The sequence below is a fragment of the Egretta garzetta genome, unplaced genomic scaffold (genome assembly GCF_000687185.1).
Source record: "Egretta garzetta isolate BGI_Z169 unplaced genomic scaffold, ASM68718v1 scaffold34, whole genome shotgun sequence".
Classification (NCBI taxonomy): Eukaryota; Metazoa; Chordata; class Aves; order Pelecaniformes; family Ardeidae; genus Egretta; species Egretta garzetta.
The window spans coordinates 2,834,104-2,851,588 of NW_009259586.1; the positions used below are offsets into that span (position 1 = coordinate 2,834,104).

The 17,485-nt window shown below is 39.7% G+C and overlaps 1 protein-coding gene across 2 annotated transcripts in view; it reads left to right on the forward strand.

The window, feature by feature from the left end:
- The first annotated feature begins 1,261 nt into the window (after nucleotides 1–1,261).
- The window catches only part of TNRC6C (trinucleotide repeat containing adaptor 6C), a 90,129-nt gene continuing 73,905 nt past the window's right edge, over nucleotides 1,262–17,485 (forward strand). For both annotated transcript variants that reach the window (XM_035893333.1, XM_035893335.1), the window contains exon 1: nucleotides 1,262–1,283. The gene's annotated coding sequence lies outside the window, so the exon portion shown is untranslated. The remainder of the gene's footprint in view (nucleotides 1,284–17,485) is intronic.

Here is a 17,485-nt window from a genome sequence, read left to right on the forward strand (position 1 = left end):
AGTTCCAAACAAAGTTTCCAAACAAAATTATTTCTGAATTTCTGTTCTCTAGTATTTTATTTGTCATTGGTTTCAATTTTGGAACAGCTTTTTTTTTTTTTTTGATGCTTTTATTGCAGCATTTGAAGCAGTCTTTTTTTAAACATGACATGTAGAAAGTTAGCAATATAAGTATGGATTATTTACCTTCTGAGATAAACTTCATCTTACTGAAAAGCTCTTCCCAACCTTTATTCCTATCAGGGAGAAAGAACAAGAAACACAAGAAGAGGAACATTTGATGGAAGAAAAGAAAAAGAAAAAGCAGGAAGAAAAGAAAAAGAAGGAAGGTGCTCAGAAGAAGGTTTGTTCATGTTACTGTTTTAAATGATATATTCACTTTTACACGTACGTACAGGTACTGATCCTGCAGCCTTTACTTCTGTGAATAATTCTGATGCACGTGAGCAATCCTGTCAACTTTGAGCGAGGCAGCGGTCAGAAAATCTCTGCAAAAGCAGTTGTGACAGTTCATTAGTGCTCCCCAAGCTGCTTACCGTCCCCTAATGTTAAGTTACTGCTCCCACAGCTGTGTCACATGAATGTTCCTCATCAACGTCAATGCAAAGTTAACTGGATTAGTCTCAACTGATACTGAAGTGACTATGGATTCTGAGGCCATTGCGCATTTTCTGTGGCGTGCATTCTCTTGCCTTGTTTTCTGGATTGCATAGTTTTAATCTTAAATGGCTCTTGGGATGTAGATAGGAACTGATCACAGTCTCTTCCAGTGTAAAGTTTGGGCATCATAAAAAAACCCACAACTGGGTAGATTCCAAACACATTAAAAGAACACCTGTCTTCACAAAACATGCAGTTAATCTGTGTAAGCTAATAGTATGTATGGATTTGAAGGGATACTGGACAAACTCGCGTATGTTAGTTCTGTTGAGCGTTAAAGAGTTTGCGAACATACCGTTTGGTTCAGGAAGCCTCTGAACCTCAAGTGGCAGAAGGCTGGGTGGGTAGATGGGCTACTGTCATGCTGCTTGCCATATTTTATGCTGTCTTCAGCGTCTGCTTTTGGCTTTAGTCAGACAAGGGTAGCCATTCTTACGTTGCTAATACATGGAGTTAAATTAACATTCTCCAATCATTAATTGGAACTAATGCTTTATTTATGTAAGCAGTCTATGCAAAATGTTAGGCCTGCAGCCCTATAATTATTAGGTGTAATTTTGAATATTGACAAGTAGTTGACTTGTTCTTTTCTTCTTTTCAGGCTGCTGAACAAAAAACCAAAGGTAAATTCATGTTTATTCTTTGTGAATAATTTGATTTTTTTGTAAGTTGGTTTAAAAAAATGTGCTTGTACTTTTTATTCTTTGTGTTTTTATAATGGGAAGAATCCTGTCTTACTAGGATGGTTCTGTTCTTAAAGTTTTGTTGGAGGAGCTGACTCTTAAGTTGGGATTCTCAGCATAAGCTCTTTCTTTGCTTATATTGCTGGGTATTGTATGGCACCTTTTTGACAAGAATATATGGCTTAAATTTCTGTGAAACATAACACAACGTATGTCATCTTTTTTGTTTAATGTCAAGACAGATGTAGTTTTCCATTTAGTTGTTAGTAGTTATTTATTTCAAAGACAACTAATTGCTACCAGAAAGGGTAAATCTCTCCCCCATATGCCTGATTCAAGTAAACTCAATTCATTGAACTTAGGAGAAGGCTATTTCCCCCACTGCCACCACTGCCTTTTTTTCTTTCTGTGTGGGTTTCCTGCTAGTTAAGTGAATTGAATTGGTTTGCAGCATAGGAAGCAGCAGAGATGAGCAAGGCATTCTCCTTTTTGGCGCAGTGAGTGTGTTGGTGAAGCTGTGGCCTTAAAAAGGTGAGGAAGAGAGGCAAGGTAATGCCTCTCTTCTGCAGTTCTTGGCTTACAGTTGTTTTATCTAGCCTGTCCTTCGATTCACACGGTACACCACACAGAACTCAGGGCTGCAGAACAGTTCTGAATGAGTTAATATGCACTGGTATTTATTGCTGAGTAATTAGGTGACAGACAGGCAAGTAGAGCTTCCCAGATTCCCAAAGACTGGGAATTAGAGAAGAGCCAAGCCTAACATATGGGGTTGACAAAACAACTTATGTTTCAAACACTTTTTATGTATTTATACAGCAGAAATCAAGTATTCCTTCAGTAGTACTGAATGCAGAGAAATAAAATCTAACTAAATGATGTAGAAATGGTAACAAGTAATTTACTGAAACTCTGCCCTTTTCATTCCAAATTTTTCTTATGTAAAAAGTGTGAAATCAGGAAACTTTAGTCTGAATTCTCTTGCATCTGTCCTCTTAAGATCTCATGTAGTTTGTAACAGTGGATTTTGCCTTCAGAAGAAAGTAGCAGAAGTAGCTAAGCCCCTCGAAATCTTAAGTACATGAAAACATTTGGAATTAAGATACATCGGAGCAATTTCTATCTAAATGGGATATTGCTGTTTCCACAGTATTACGTTTTGTTCTCTGTATCAGCTCGTTTCTGTGTGAAAAGGTTTGACTGTTCTGTAATGTATTATAATGACTTTTTAATATCGTAAATCAATGGCAGATGTTTTTGCTGTCAAAGTAACTAAGTCCATTTTCACGTGCTAATACAGTGGCTCTTCATTTCTGTTAATATTGAAACTCAGTGCCTTCTGCTTTCCTCTGTGGGATGCTATTATTTCTGTCTTTGTCGTGACAGCTTTGTTTTTAATTGCTTGAAAATGTCAAATTTAAGTTTTTAAAAGTAGCACGATAATAATTCCAGTTTTTCAGGTATGGCTGTGAGTTCATTTCTTTCAATTTTAGGGACTGCCTTTCTCCATATGTTTGGTTTTTTTGTCCATTATCTTTGTATTTAAGTGTCCTATGCTGCTGCTATGAAATATGAGTTGGGAAGAAGACAACAGTAAATTAATCAGTTCTGGCTTTTATTGTTTCATCTATCAGCAGCAGCAACGCACCCTTTTTGTAGTTAGGCTTCACTCGAAAGAGTTGACCTGGCCTGTAGAGAAATGAAACCTCTCCTGCTCATGTCCAGTGCGAGGGTTGGTGGTTGTGTACAGCCGTATGGATGAGCCGCCTTCTCATTTCCTTTGGCAGGCAACTAGGAGTTGCTTTTAGGGTTGGTCTGTGGGAATGTTTTATTTCCACTTCATGTTACCGTTCTCTTGCATTTATCTTTAGGAGGGATGTACACAAGCTTATGATAGGTAGCAGGAATTTCTTGAAATACAGAAAATATTAATTCTGGATTACTGAGAGGAAAAAAAAAATTGGCTGAACGTTTTTCACAGAGTATTCAAAGTTGACTAAACTTTAATGCAGCACCGTACTAAGTATTTTATTTTGATGCGTTTTCAAGGTTGAGTGACAAATGCTGGTGGAACTAAAAGGCAACACAGGGATTATCATTGAATTTAGTTAATTTATTTCATATCTGGGACACAGCAATTGAATTCATTGTAAAGACAAGATGACACAGTAAAACTGGGTGAACTGACTGCAGCAGGTACCGCGTGCCAGCATACGGGATGTATTAAATCAAAGATTAAAGCCGGGCTGGAACTGAACTTTTTGCAGAATGTTACTATATCTAGATTTTGGAGTGTAAGGTCTTTATAAATGTGACTTAAGGTAGTTGCTTGTGGTAACTTAGAACAGAAATTTCCTTTTATATATGTGTCATTCAGTTCTGCAACTGGGTTGCTATAGCAATGAGAGATGCTTACACTGTTTGGGTCATGTTGGAAAAGAATGAACTGTGCAGCAAGAGATGGTATATGGAAGGATTTTTCAGTTTCTGGTTTTCAGCAGATTGTAGACAATATATTTATACTGTTTCTTATTTGCTCTCAGCTGTATTTTTGAAGGTGAAGGCACTTGAAGTAGCTAGGGTGGGACAGACCGTGGGACTTGATGAGCAGTAGGAAAGGTTAGGCCTTTTGGTTGGCTTATTCTGTAATAGAAAGCTACGTCATGATCACGGTGCTTTTAATTTTTTTAATTAATATTGAGATTTTCATTTTTTTTCTCTAGCACAATGGAGAATGGGAAGATACTGTCCTATCTAATAAGGAACCCGTATGCTTTGCATGCGTAGTTATAATTTGCTGTAAGATGATACTGGCTGTTGCATGTTCAGTCGCTGGTGAGGCCTCAGGAAAGAGAAACTAGTAAGGAGGAAAGAGGTTTCCTGTGGGTGTGTGTATATGGCGCGTTGTCAGTTAAATACTGCTCTGAGGCCTCAGACCCAGCTGAATGTTTCCATTTGTGATGTGGAGCAGGAACCCCTTCCAAAATAAACACGCGTTTCCACCAATAGAGGAAAGGTATGTGGCTGCTTCGGGAGCGACGGGTCCAGGGGTAGGAAGTGCTCCCTCACACAGCTCTCCCATGTATTTAAACAACTTTAAATTATTTTTTCTGTTTACACAAGGATTCAACTTTTTAAGTCTTCTCTACATAACGGCTTCTTCATTTTCTAATTTTTTTCTCCAACACTGTTTGCCAGAGTACTTTTGTTAGGCTGAATCTTTTATAAATAACCCTGTTGGCAACAATTCTAGGGAATGTGTGAAAGGAAAAAAGATTGAAGAGCTGATAAGTAGCTGAAATGTTTCTCAATTACTTGAAAACAAATGAAAGTAGTCTTCCTGTTCAGCTGGAGAGGAGCGCGGCAGAATTAGATGAGGTGGGAAATGAACATGTTTTTATTGCGGGCTGTGCATTGTACTTCCACATTACTGTTCTTTTATGGTAATTTTTTTGAGAACAGGACTATTGAGCACAGCCCATTAGTGTTTATTTTAAATGTGTAAACTCTTGCCAGTTTATACGCACTTGATAAAGAAACTTTGTGTATAAAGGCTTTTGTAATGAAAACATTCAGCTGTAACTACCACCAAGTTTTGTACTGTATGGTAAATAGTTGCTAGAATGGTAAATAGGTGTTGCTTAATAACTATGGGGGACTTCTGAGAGCTGTGCTTGTGATAAATGCTACGAGGTCAATGCATTTTGCCGCCTGCTTTTCTTTTAGCCATCTTGCTGCAGGTTTAGTCAGCACACAGATGATCAGTTCCTTGACTGCTTTACTCCCATCCCAGCTGCATTCTATGCACTTGTCTAAAACAAAGTTAAAGTGCTGGTATAAAATAGCTTAAGTGGTTTGTTACTCAAACATCTGCCATGGTAATTGAAAGGCAAAGTATCTATCCAATTCTCCAGCATTATCTACAATGAAGGTAAGTGTTACATCTGCAAACATAGAAGTAAAAAGAGTTAAGTATATACCATTTCTAGTCTAACACAGAAAATATTTTAGCAAATATTTGATTAGAAATGTTAGTCTGGGTAATACTTTTTCCCCTTTAGTCTAAAGCAGGGATGGCCAGTCTCTGCCTCTTTGAACTTCACAATCCTTGTAGGTCTGTCTTCAGGATGTTGATGGTGTGGGACCAGGAAGAGAGAGGTGGGCTTTCCAAGGGGAAATTAGGAACTTCAGCTCACTGCTTGTGGGATGAAGCAGGATTGCAGAAGCTGGAATAGCTGCAATAATCCCAGGATTCAGCAGCCCATCCGGCACAGCCCCATACACTGTTAAAGTGGCATGATGGATCCTGAGCTGAGCATCACTCCTTTCCACTTGTGGTCTGTTTCTGGAGCTTTCCCCTCCCCTAGGCTGCCTGTGCTGTGTGTCTTGGGACTCTTTGCTGTATGGTGATTTTAATGTGCAACTTGCAGAATCAGAAAGGTTGTCTGCAGACTGAGAGATTATTCTACCAAGGCAGATGCTTTAATAGGTTTTATTTTGGGGGACTTAAAAGAACAGAAAGCATTTAACAGTATGTGGTTGATAAAACCATTTGTGGTGTTGCAAATGTTGGCATACTGTCTCCAGATTCCTTTTAAATTTGCATAGCATTTTTTATATTACAAGCAGTACTGTGTATTTTATCTAGAGGAACGTGGGCAGCTGTATTATAAATGGCAGTTAAAAGGCTCTGGCATTTCTGTTTGGATGCCCGAAGTTGTGGTATACCTTTCTTCAAAGCCCAGGTATTTTCATTTCCAAATCAGACACGAAGATTGTTGCATAGTTTTAAATTGATTCTTTACTTACCCTGCCCAAATAGGCTGTTATAATGTTCTCGGCTTGTACTCATTTGGGTGTGAATTACCTTCCTGTAACCTATACTCAATACTGCTCATATAGAAATGCAGTTTTGTGTGCGCTGATAATGTGCTCTTTCTGGCTGTTTAATGCCAGTTGCATGTTTAATGGTAGTTCCATGGGAAATAAGGAAGACCAAACTTTTTAAAGCATCTTGTCTGTATTTTAAGTAGAATTCTGAGAGTGTATAACACTATCAGTCTTTATAAAAAAAAAAAGTTCTGAGTTCTTCTAGTTTGTATGATAGGACCCAGCAGAGTTTTTTACATAAGATTAGGAAATGGGTTTCAGCCCGCAAATCAGGTATGATTTACAACAGACGTACAACCTCTGACTCATTTGAGTATTTATAGCTTATGCTTGAATATCTGCCTCTGCCATCTTGTTAGTTAAGTGCTGTGTTTGTACTGAACTGCTGAACAATGTAGTGACAAAATGTGCCATAAATCATCATTGCAGAAGGAGGGGGAGCACTGTAATAAGTTCTTCAATTAGATCTTAATATGCAGTCATTTGATAACCTAATGATAACCTATTGCCATACATTAAAGCTTTATAACACAACAATGTTTTCTTTTTGATAAACGTTATCATGGTGGTGTTTTGCTATTTATAAGTATCTTTAAACAAACATGAATTTGTTCTTCTTGTAACTGGCTGAGATATCGCTTCTCTGGTAGAGAAGCAATTACAATTTTGCAACCTGCAATAGAGTATGAAGATAATTCGTAGAGTCCTTGCCATAATACTGTGTGAAAAGGAGTAGGGAATACAAAAAGATGGGAGCAGACAGGAGGAGAAATTTGCATATTCAAGGAGACAAAGCAAGAAGAATGAGCTTGGGAGGCTTGGAGGTAACTAGTACAGAAAAAGACTTTGATTTCCTGCTTATTGTTTCAGGTGGGATGGCTGTGACAAGCGTCTTGAGTTTCTGGTGGCAGTAGTTCGGTGCTATTTAATACACTTTTGGCTCTCGCAAGTGTAAGCAACGTTATGAGTGTCTTACTTCAAATCAACATTGCCATTATGAAGCGAAGCAGAAAAATTTAAAGTAACAAGTAAACGTATGGATAATCATTACTAAACTACAAGCTGGTTTTGGCTTTGTGAGCACTTTCTGTGTTTGTCTTGCTGGTTTGCAAGCCAAAGGTGTCCAGCTAGGGATTAGTCATGGGATTGAGAATTGGTGCCTCTTTGCAGGAGAGAGTGTTTGTCAAGGCTTGATACCCTGAGCCCTGCAACTATGGATTGACAGTTCTGAAGGTTTAAGTCTTCTGTAGCTCTTGAGAAGCTGTAGACTCTTTAGCTTTCACGTAAACACTCTTTTCAGACAAGGAGGCACCAAAGCAATTAGTACAGGGTTTTGGCAAAACATTTATCTCTTAAGGAAAAACAAATGCACACAAAACTCCAGGGTTATTTGAAAACAAAACGGAAACCATGAGATATATTCTTCCTAATGTGCTCCTGTCCTGAGCTGGATTTACAGGACCGCTGCCCCCCAAAGAGATGCAGAGTGCTTCAATGTCTTCGCCTAGAGTTGCTGCTTCTTCTTACCGCTCGAGTAAGCACCTCCAACCCCCGTCAGTGGTTGCCTTGTAAGCTTTGCAGATTCCTCAGCTGGGAATAGAAAAGTAGGTAAGAGCTCAAGTCAGGGATCCTTGATATTCTTAGTACTTCTCAGAGGTAGTTTTTATTCTCCTTAGAGATAAGCTGTTGTAGTTTGCAGTCATGCAAATTTAGGCATGTGCTTGTAATACAAATACAGACAGAATATTGCTCTAGTCTTCCACGTGGTTTGCCTTTTCTCACTTTCCTCAATTAGGAAATTATCTGGGCTTATCAGATTGAGGATGGCAGCAGCCTGACCTGTATATATTTAGTTTTAAAACTGGGTGAAAATGGGAACTTTCAAACACTAGACAGAGTTGATTGAAAGTATTTTTCAAACGTTGTAAATGTTGTAAGGGTTGATACCCTGCTTGAAGGCAGTAGGACTACAGGCTTTCATTAGATTTCTCTTTACATTGTCCACTGTCGAATAAATTTCAAGCCTGGGACATTATCTCTACAAGAGTACTCTGTGAAGAGAGAATGAGAACAAATCAGTTAACACCAGTTTGGATTCTCTCATCTAGACCTAATTGCCAGGGTGCCCCTTGGTGGTAATGCCTCTCGGATAAATCCCCAGCTTGCTTTCTGAAAAACAAAACAACTGCCAATACAGTTGTTGACAACTGTATATTCTAGAATATGAATTTTAACACAGCTACACAATGATAATAGTAGTAGTTATGATCAAACTGCATGCTGTTTTATGGTTATTTATCTGCCCACAGTGTGTGCTTTCGTACTCGGCGATAGACTGCTTTTTCAGTAATGGGCATTGCCTAGTGCGGTGTATTTAAGCATGTAGACTGTGAAATGGTCAAACTGCTGCGCTTCCTGGCATCACAGCAGTTCAGACAATAGTGTATATTCTGCTCTTCTATCAGTCCTCTTGTCAAATAACTATTTTCCAATTATAAATAGAATGTTGTCTGATACTTGCCATCCATCAGAGCATATACGCCCCAGTACTAGAGCCAGATGCATTTTTCCATTTTAACATGCCACCACTGTTGTTCTCTATCTATCTACTAATAACAACAGTCGGGGCTCACCCACCACTCTTTGCTTTCTTACCCACCCAGCAGAGTCAGAGATCTGTTTTCTTGCAAGTGGCTTGATAGCACAGCTCACCTATTTTATCACTGTGGTCCTCCTTTCCTTTCTGAACTGAAGCCCGTCATTTGCTTTTACCCTTCTTTTAAAGACACATGTACATGAAGGCAGTTTCTTCTCTGCCTTTTAGGACTCTCTCACTTAGATCATTCTTTCATGGGAAACTCTGTTAGGTTTTCATGGAGAAGGCCTCACGGCAGCTATCAGCTTTGATTTACCTGCAGTGTGCTGACCACTTTCCATTATTTGATTTTCATCTTGCTACCTGGAGGAGGCTTGTATCGCATATAAATATAATACCTATAAGATCTGCAAACCTAAGCTGGAAGAGAGGTTCATCAGGAAATGTATTAGCTCAGTTTGGTACTGATCGTTCTGAGATATAAGCCAGTTTTCTGTTTCTTGATCTCTTCCTTGGAAGGATGAAACCCGCTTTGAACTGTAACACTAGTATGGCTCTTGGGGTAGTTACTCTGCAAAAGCTGAAGAGGGTTATCTTGGGAAAATGAAGGAAATGAAAACGTGTTTTGATTCTTTTACACGGTGTTTGAAGCCTCTGGCCTGAGGGACCTTGTGTTCTCCTGTTGACTATCTGGTGTTGACATTCCTCTACTCTGAGAACCTAGGCTGCCTCCTGACTTCCCTGTGTTTTGCTAGATTATTTTCATGCTTTTTCCGAGTTGTTAAAGGTGGTAGCCCATACTTTACAAATCCTACAGGAGTGCTTGAAATGTCTGTTTAACCAGCTCACACTCTGGTAAATGCTCTGAAGCATTCTGGTCGGGTTTGCGTCATGCATCTGATCATTCAGGTAATTCCTGAACTGGTTCAGGCAGTGTAGCGTGCGTCCTAAGAGGTGGTTACTCATGAGGTTGATTGTAGGTCCAAAATCACCATGAGAGGAGGTGATTTGCTTTTTAAGAATCCTGCCCTAGCTTTGTGGCATGGCAGCAGTGGCTCATACTAAGCAGTCTTGTGGGACCTGTGTTTAAGAGCACCATTAAATGCTTTGGACACTCCTCGGCTGCCCTGAGCATGTCAGCAACTATTATTACTGTTTGCCCAAGGGGAACAGCTGAACTTGAGGCATGATTCAGGTTCTTGATTGCCTCTTCCCATGTTAGCAGAAGTAATTCTCCTCTGTCTTATCATAGAGTTTCCTGAAGAGCCATCCTTCTGTTTTCAGGATGCCTTTAACATTGCTGCCATAACTTCTGATTTGGCTACTTCTGCTGGTTTTTTTCCAGCAGTTTTGTGGAGCCAGAACTTTCACCTTTCCAAGGCCAGGCAGGCCCTCATGAACTTTTGTTTTGAAGCGCATGAATTACTAAGCTCCAGATCTGACGAGTCCTCAACTCCATTAAAAATTCAAATGCCACACTGAAGCCTTAGAATTGTAGGACTAGATATAGCCCTTTAGATGAGCAAGAAGGTCCATCTCCCCACTGCCAGACAGCCCCAACAGATGTGCTTGAAAGACATTTTGTTTATTGTTGGAAAGTTGTCTTCATATTCAGCCTGAACAGTCTTTCCTGTAACTTAAGCCCATTCTTTCTTGGCTCATTTGCCCGGTATGTGGAGAGCAGATCTTTCCCCTCCTCTGCAGGGGCCTTTTTGTGTATCCTCTTTTTTACTTAAGAGCCCATTCAGTTTTTCCTTGTGCTAGTGTTTTCAAGCTATTTTTCAAACCATAATCATTTATGTTTCTCTTCTTTGGAAGTTCTTGCAGTTAGTCCAGAATTCTTTTTTTAAATGCAGTATCTGTAATTGGAGGATTGTTAAGTAACCTTTGAGCTAACTTGTGTAACTATAACCTTGCTGCTGTTTACAAGTAAAATCTAGGGCTTATTTTTTATGCCTTTCAGGCTTAGTCCATTGTACAGCTCTGTAATCATGCTGTTTCATAGCAGTGCTGCTGCCGATTCTTCTCATTCAGTTATCTGTCCCTGAACTCAGCTTGCTTTAAGAAGCTCCTGGATTTCAGATGCCCTCTTCTCCAATTCTGTAAGGATCTGGAATTGATAAATGCAGAGTTTCTTCTTCCAGCTCTCCCCCTTTCTCCTTTTTGATCACTACCTATTTTCTCTCCGCAGGTGGTCCTCTGAAGTGTACGTTAAAATGTATTATTTACTTTAATTTCTCAACAGTTTCCACTATAGTTGTTTAGGCCTGATTGACAAAAGATGAGAAGACTTCCTGGCTCTGCTGGAGGTGGTAGGCTGTCCTGCTGCATTTCCAATTCTTTTCTGATGCACGTATGAGGGAGGCCCTTCCATTCTGCCTGGCATTTACAGTAGTTACTCCTCAGCAAGAGAAAGTCTGCAGAGTGAAATAGGAAGAAAATAATGTATTCAGTGCTATGTTTCTGACATAAGCTCCATTGTAATTCGTATCTTGCTATCTGCCATCTTCTAAGAGTAATGATTTAATTTTTTTTTCTTTGTCATATAGTTATTTCTAATCTTGTCCAGCAGTCACCGTGGGAAATCAAATGGGAGGTCTTCTTCAGCTGCCTCTGTTGTTTAGCCCCTCCTTCCCAGAAAGGATTAACTAGGCTGTGGATCTGTGTTCTTTACTTCTTTTGTCCCATGCCAACTAGCAAACTCCAGAACACCCGTCTCTGCCTCACCTGTCCTTCACTTTACTGCTCAGAAATCTGTTTTGCCTTGTTGTGATGTACTGTCTAGTGTACAGAGCCTGTCTGTGGCTCTGTCCAATACCCCCCGTTGTGAAATTTCCCCTATATCATATAGTAAAGATACAAACCCCACTAAATTTGCTAAGGTGGCCATTTAGTGCCTGACCACTGCTTGCTGCTGGGAGAAGACAGCTGATCATTCAGCCAGGTCTGATTTCTGTTCTCTTGCTGTAGGTGAATGAGGCTTGCATTGGAAAACACTGTTTCTCAGTGTGGTCATTTAGGAACACTTTCTGGCTTATTCAGAACAGCTTTTTCACAAAGCTTGCTTTTTGGCTTCTAGTATTACAACATCAGGTGGCTTTTCTGGGCATCTGGAAAAGATCCTTCCTGAACTCCATTGCAGAGTTTGTGATCATTATCCTTTTTCTGTTTGAGGAGTTGGAAGGACTGTGTTGATAACTGCTTAGATCTCACTGGCAAGCTCTCGTTCCCACTTCAAGAGAGGGACTCCTGCCATGAAAGTTACTCCAGCTTGAAGGAGAGCTTCTGTCATGGTTGGCTGTGGTGAGGGCATGAGCATTGAACAAAAAAGTGAGAGCATGTCAGAATTTCACCTGAGATGTATGGCTTATGTTCTAAAAAGAAAGAAAGAGGTGAGTAGAGAGTAAAGATGGTTTTGTTTATTGGCACAACAAAAACTCTTGACAGTTTTGAAGATATAGTAGCAATACCTTTATCAAGTTGGAAGTTCAATTTGAAATTGTTTTAAAGATTCCAAAATTCTAAATTAACTTTCTTATATATTATATAAGGTATTCTCATTATCTCTTGATGGCTTATAGTGTCCTGTCCATTCAGATACACTTTTTTGCAATGGTGGGATAAATAAGTCAATTCCATGGGGATGTACAGCGCTTTTGCAGTTTGGTCCTTGAATACTAAAATACATTTTTGAATAGGAAGATTTTGTGATTTGGTGCCTTATTATGCCTACTAAGATTTTAAAAAATGTAATTCCACCTTAAAATTTCTGGGTAGTAACTTAGAACCATGGTAACAATGAACACTTAAATCCATAATACCTGGAACGGAGGCAGGATGTTGTAAAGCTTCCCTTGTTCTGCTCCATTGCAGTGTTGCTGCATTGATGCACCCTTGCTTTTCACATTTGCTTGTATGCCCGTTCTTCAGCTGAGATTTTGAAAATGTTTAAAAATACTTATTAACCATATTCTTTTAATGGGAGTATTGGTGTTCCTGTGGGTGTTTAACAGAACTTGAACTGAACCTTGTGCTTGGGCTGACGTCATTGTCATCAGCGTGGCCGGTGGCGGATATGAAAATACTGTGTGCTCCCCCTGCTGTTAGCAGCCGCCGCCTCATGCATAAATGGAGTTTCTTTTTGAGAAGTAGATTAATATTGTGGGGTTTAATTCTGAAAGGTGATTAATGTTAGATAGAGCCCATTTTTGCCTGAAGTATTTTGGTGGGTCTTTAATATGAGTTAAAGTCAGGGTCATCGGGACAGCATTAATGCCATCAGCTGGCAATTATAACTTGTCCTTTATTTACAGTGGGAACTGGGGGCGTCTTAGATTTGCATCCCACCTGACTATCCTACTCTAACGTGCAAGAAACTACTTCAAAAAACAAAGTTAATAATATATTGTTAGGTAGATCTGCAAAGCCACTAAAAAGCTGTTGTTTTTGTAGCCTGCCTAGACAGGCATGGTATTTTCTCTTTGCACTTGGACTTACTGCAAAAAGTTGGGGGTTTTTTCCTGCAAAAAGCAGAAATAAAACTCTTTGGAAACTGGACACAATCATTGAAGGTGTGGGAATTTACCAAAAGCTTGAGTATATGTGGAGAAGAAAAATCTTAGGACGTCACCTATTAAGCCAAGCTGTATTTCAAAGGTGAACAGCCCTTAAAATGCTGGTGTTACTTCTTTCGGATAAGTCTAAGCACATCTATATGTAATAAACATGTGTAATGTATGTGGAGTAATTAGATATTCCTTCCTAGTGAGGGGAAGACATGTGCCTAAAATAAACTGAGCAGAATTTTTGAATTAAAATGAAGTAATAATATTAAGTTATTATTAGTAATCTTTATTAAAACATCTTTAATTTCTTTTAACATTCACGTAATAGAATCTGATTTACTGGGAGTGGCATTTAATTAATTTAATTCAATTTAGAGAGTTAACTCTATTACATATTAGTACAGAAAATTACCTCTGAACAGTCATTTCTCACTGGTGACATGCAATAAGTTAATTTAGCTCGGAGTTCGTTTGGGTGCATTGTGAGTTCTTAGTGAAAGTTGCTATGGTGACAGCCTGATCAACCAGAGCTGTCATCTAAACCAACAAACACAACAGCCCCGCGCCGCACAGTGGCACCGCTGCTGCTGGGCTGTAAACACTGGCAGATGGAGCCTCCCTGCTCCGTGCTTTTTGCCTGGTCCTGGTCTTTTAAATCTTCAGCGATGCCAAGGTTGCATTGCAAGGAGTAGTAAAAAGCTTCCTAAGGTTTGCTCTCGGTCATGAATAGACCCGCTGCGGCTGTACACTTCTCACAAACGGGGTTTTCTGTCAGACAGTCTTCAACAAATTCAACTGAGGTTTTGGTTGAGGTTTTTTTTGGCTTCATCTTCGTTGCAGTGAAATGATAGCAGAATCCCAGTCAGATTTTAGTTTGCTTTTATTTAGGAAATTTCCCTGAAGAATCAGAAAAGAAGAAGGTCTGAAAACTGCTGGGACTGCTTTCTTCATGTTTCTGAATGATATAAATCCTGTTTTTCATATGTGGCATTAATGCACGATGGCACTGGAGACATAAAAAAATCTGTTCAGCTTAAACTGAATTAATGGAGAGTTTGCTTCAGATTCTGTGTTGAATCTGAAATTAAGAGTTTGCTTCAGATTCTCCAGGCTTCGCTATCGGGTAGATTTAGTTCAAAAGAAAAAAATTCCAGTGAATAGGCCATCTTTGGGAAACTCATTCTGAAAACCACTCTCTGCATGTTAAATGTCATGTTTAGATTTAAGTAGTATTAAAACAACTGAAATACGAATTTTAAGTTCAGTATATTTTTGTTTTTTTCCTCTTCTACATCACTCTTCAGGCTTGAGCAGTTTGTTTTTTTCTCTAGAGCACAACTGTTGTGGTTGAACCCGGCAGGCAGCTAACACCGCACAGCCCTTCGCTCACTGCCCCCCTCCCAGTGGGATGGGGGAGAGAATTGGGGGAAAAAAAACAGTAAAATTCGTGGCTTGAGATAAAGACAGTTTCATAGGACAGAAAAGGAAGGGAAAATAATAATGATGATGTACAAAACAAGCGATGCTCAATGCAATTGCTCACCACCTGCTGACCAATTCCCGACCCGTCCCCAAGCAACCCATATCCCCCATCTCTATACTGGGCATGATGCCCTATGGTATGGAATAGCCCCTGGGCCAGTGGGAGTCAGCTCTCCTGGCCGTGCCCCCTCCCAGCTTCTAACTAGTAGGGCGTGAGAAGCTGAAAAGTCCTTGCTTGGTGTAAGCACTATTTAGCATGAACTAAACCATCAGTGTGTTATCAACATTCTTCTCATGCTAAATCCAAAACAGCTCTGTGCCAGCTACTAGGATGAAAACTAACTCTATCCCAGCCGAAACCAGGAGAGTGACTTTAATTTAATGGGGTTTATCTGGGTAAGGGACCATTCTTATTTTGGGGCTTCAGATTTTTCTCAGCTGCTCATTTCTGAAGGCAAAAGAGTGACATTATCATAGGACTGCTTGTCTTTCCAATACTAGGAACTGCATCTAAAATACGATGTAGAACCCCAACATTTTTGTAGATACAAAATCTGTGAAATTTTGTAGGGATGGTCTCCTAAAGCGGTAACATGTCCCTATGGTTTTTGTATGTTTTTAAGCATTGATTCTCCAAATAATTTTGTTAAATATAAATGAACGCATCTTCAGTTAGCCCAATAAGGATTCAGACTTTGAAATGTAAGGCCAAAATATTTCAGGTTTAGCTTTCATTCTCTGGGTGATGCTACCTGAGACTTGGAATATGGGGAAGGAGGGGCAGCTGGTCCATGCTGAACTCTCTGTTGGCACTGCTTCAGTTATTTGTGCTGATTGATCTAAAGTGATAGCTCAGATATCTCTACGCTATCTTTAGGACTGTAGTATAAACATATTCTTATGCCTTTTTTTGTGATAGAATGTGAACTGGAAAGGGTATGCCAAAATTACGGAGATCTTTTACTGGTTGCCCACAAAATTGTTGCTATTTTAGTATCGCACATAAATCATTCATTTGGTACCATAAATGTACATGACAGTAGAGCCAAGGCTTTGTGTTTACACAGGACTCCAGTCAATTTGACATGTATGTGTAGTCCCATGATTTCAGCAGCGCAGCCCATGTCAATAAAAATTATACTTAATATCTCACCAGCAGGCTTGTAATCTGCAAACAGTCGAGGCCATGCTTTCATAGAAATGTCTGAAAGGAATTAAATAACAATGCAACCTGCTCCCCCTGCATCCACCCCCCAAAGCATAAATAAAATTATCGGAGAAGCTGGATTTCTGGTTTCCAGAACAAAAATGTGTGTGTACATATAGTGAATTGGGTGCATCCAGGCTCTGTTAGACCCGGTGTGGATTTGGTGCAAATGGTTGTGTGTGCCTGCTTTGTGGGGTATTGATCTGAGGCGCGTGTGCGGGCTGCCTGCACAGCCCTGGACACATTGATCATGGTAAGATACATGATCACATGGTAAGATACTGATCCATAAACACACACTGGCAATTTCCAGACATTCCAGAAAAACAGCCAGCGTCCATACCTCTTTTCCAGCTCAAATTTCAACATGTGGAAAAAGCAGAAAAAGAGGTTGTACATGGCACAGCATGAATGCTTAGTATTTCCAGTTTTCCTGGGTGGGATGTTAGCACTGGCCGTGCTCTGGGACACCCTGAAACTCCAGGAACATCTAGCGTGCATGCACAGGCCACGGGGGCAGCCAGAGGTTCTAGGTGTGATACAATCTGTGCGCTACATACTGCATCTGAATAGATTTCTGTAGAAGCAATCCGAGATAGGAATGATGGATATATGAGGTATCTCTTTACAGTACTCAACCACTTACGTATTTGAAATTGGAAGCATTTGCGCTATGATTCACTCTCTTCTCTTCAAGCCCCAGCTGAAGAGCTGCCTTCAGCATCTCCTCAGACCTCAGCAGCCAGACCCCCAGTGGATTTTGCTGCAAAAGGGCTGATTCTAACGGCAGTTGTTTGACACAGTATAGGCATTAATCACTTCCTAAGGCACAGCTTTGTTTATAATAGGATTTTTGCCTCTGCTTACTTAAAAAAAACACCCCACGTGTTAATTGGGAAGATGGTGATCCATCAGATAGCCCTGCATTCTTTATTGTTTTCAACAAGTCTTAAGGCTTGTTCATGTGAACTGTGCCCTCTAGATGCATCACCGTTCAAGGTGCAAATGAAATTTTAGGCTCTTATATACAGTAAACCGATCAACACTGAGATTATCCTAATTGTCAATTATGAACATACTAATTACTGTGAATTTTCGTATTTAGCTGTTTGTGTGAATGGTTTAACGAGTGGGGTGCTACTGTAAAGAATGTTTACGGTTCAGTCTGCGCCTGGAAGTGGCCTGTTGAATTAAGAAAAAAGAACGTTGCCAGTGTGATGTCTTAGCACTGTTTGTAAATTTAAAAAAAAAAAAAATCCTTTAAATATGAAAACTGTGTGCAAAACATTGTCTAATGAGATTAAATGCACACAGTTGGCTTAAAATGAAAGGATGCAATTCCTGGTTCTGCCCAGGCTTCTTGTGTGACTCTGTATGAAGTTACTAAGTCTGTTATTACATG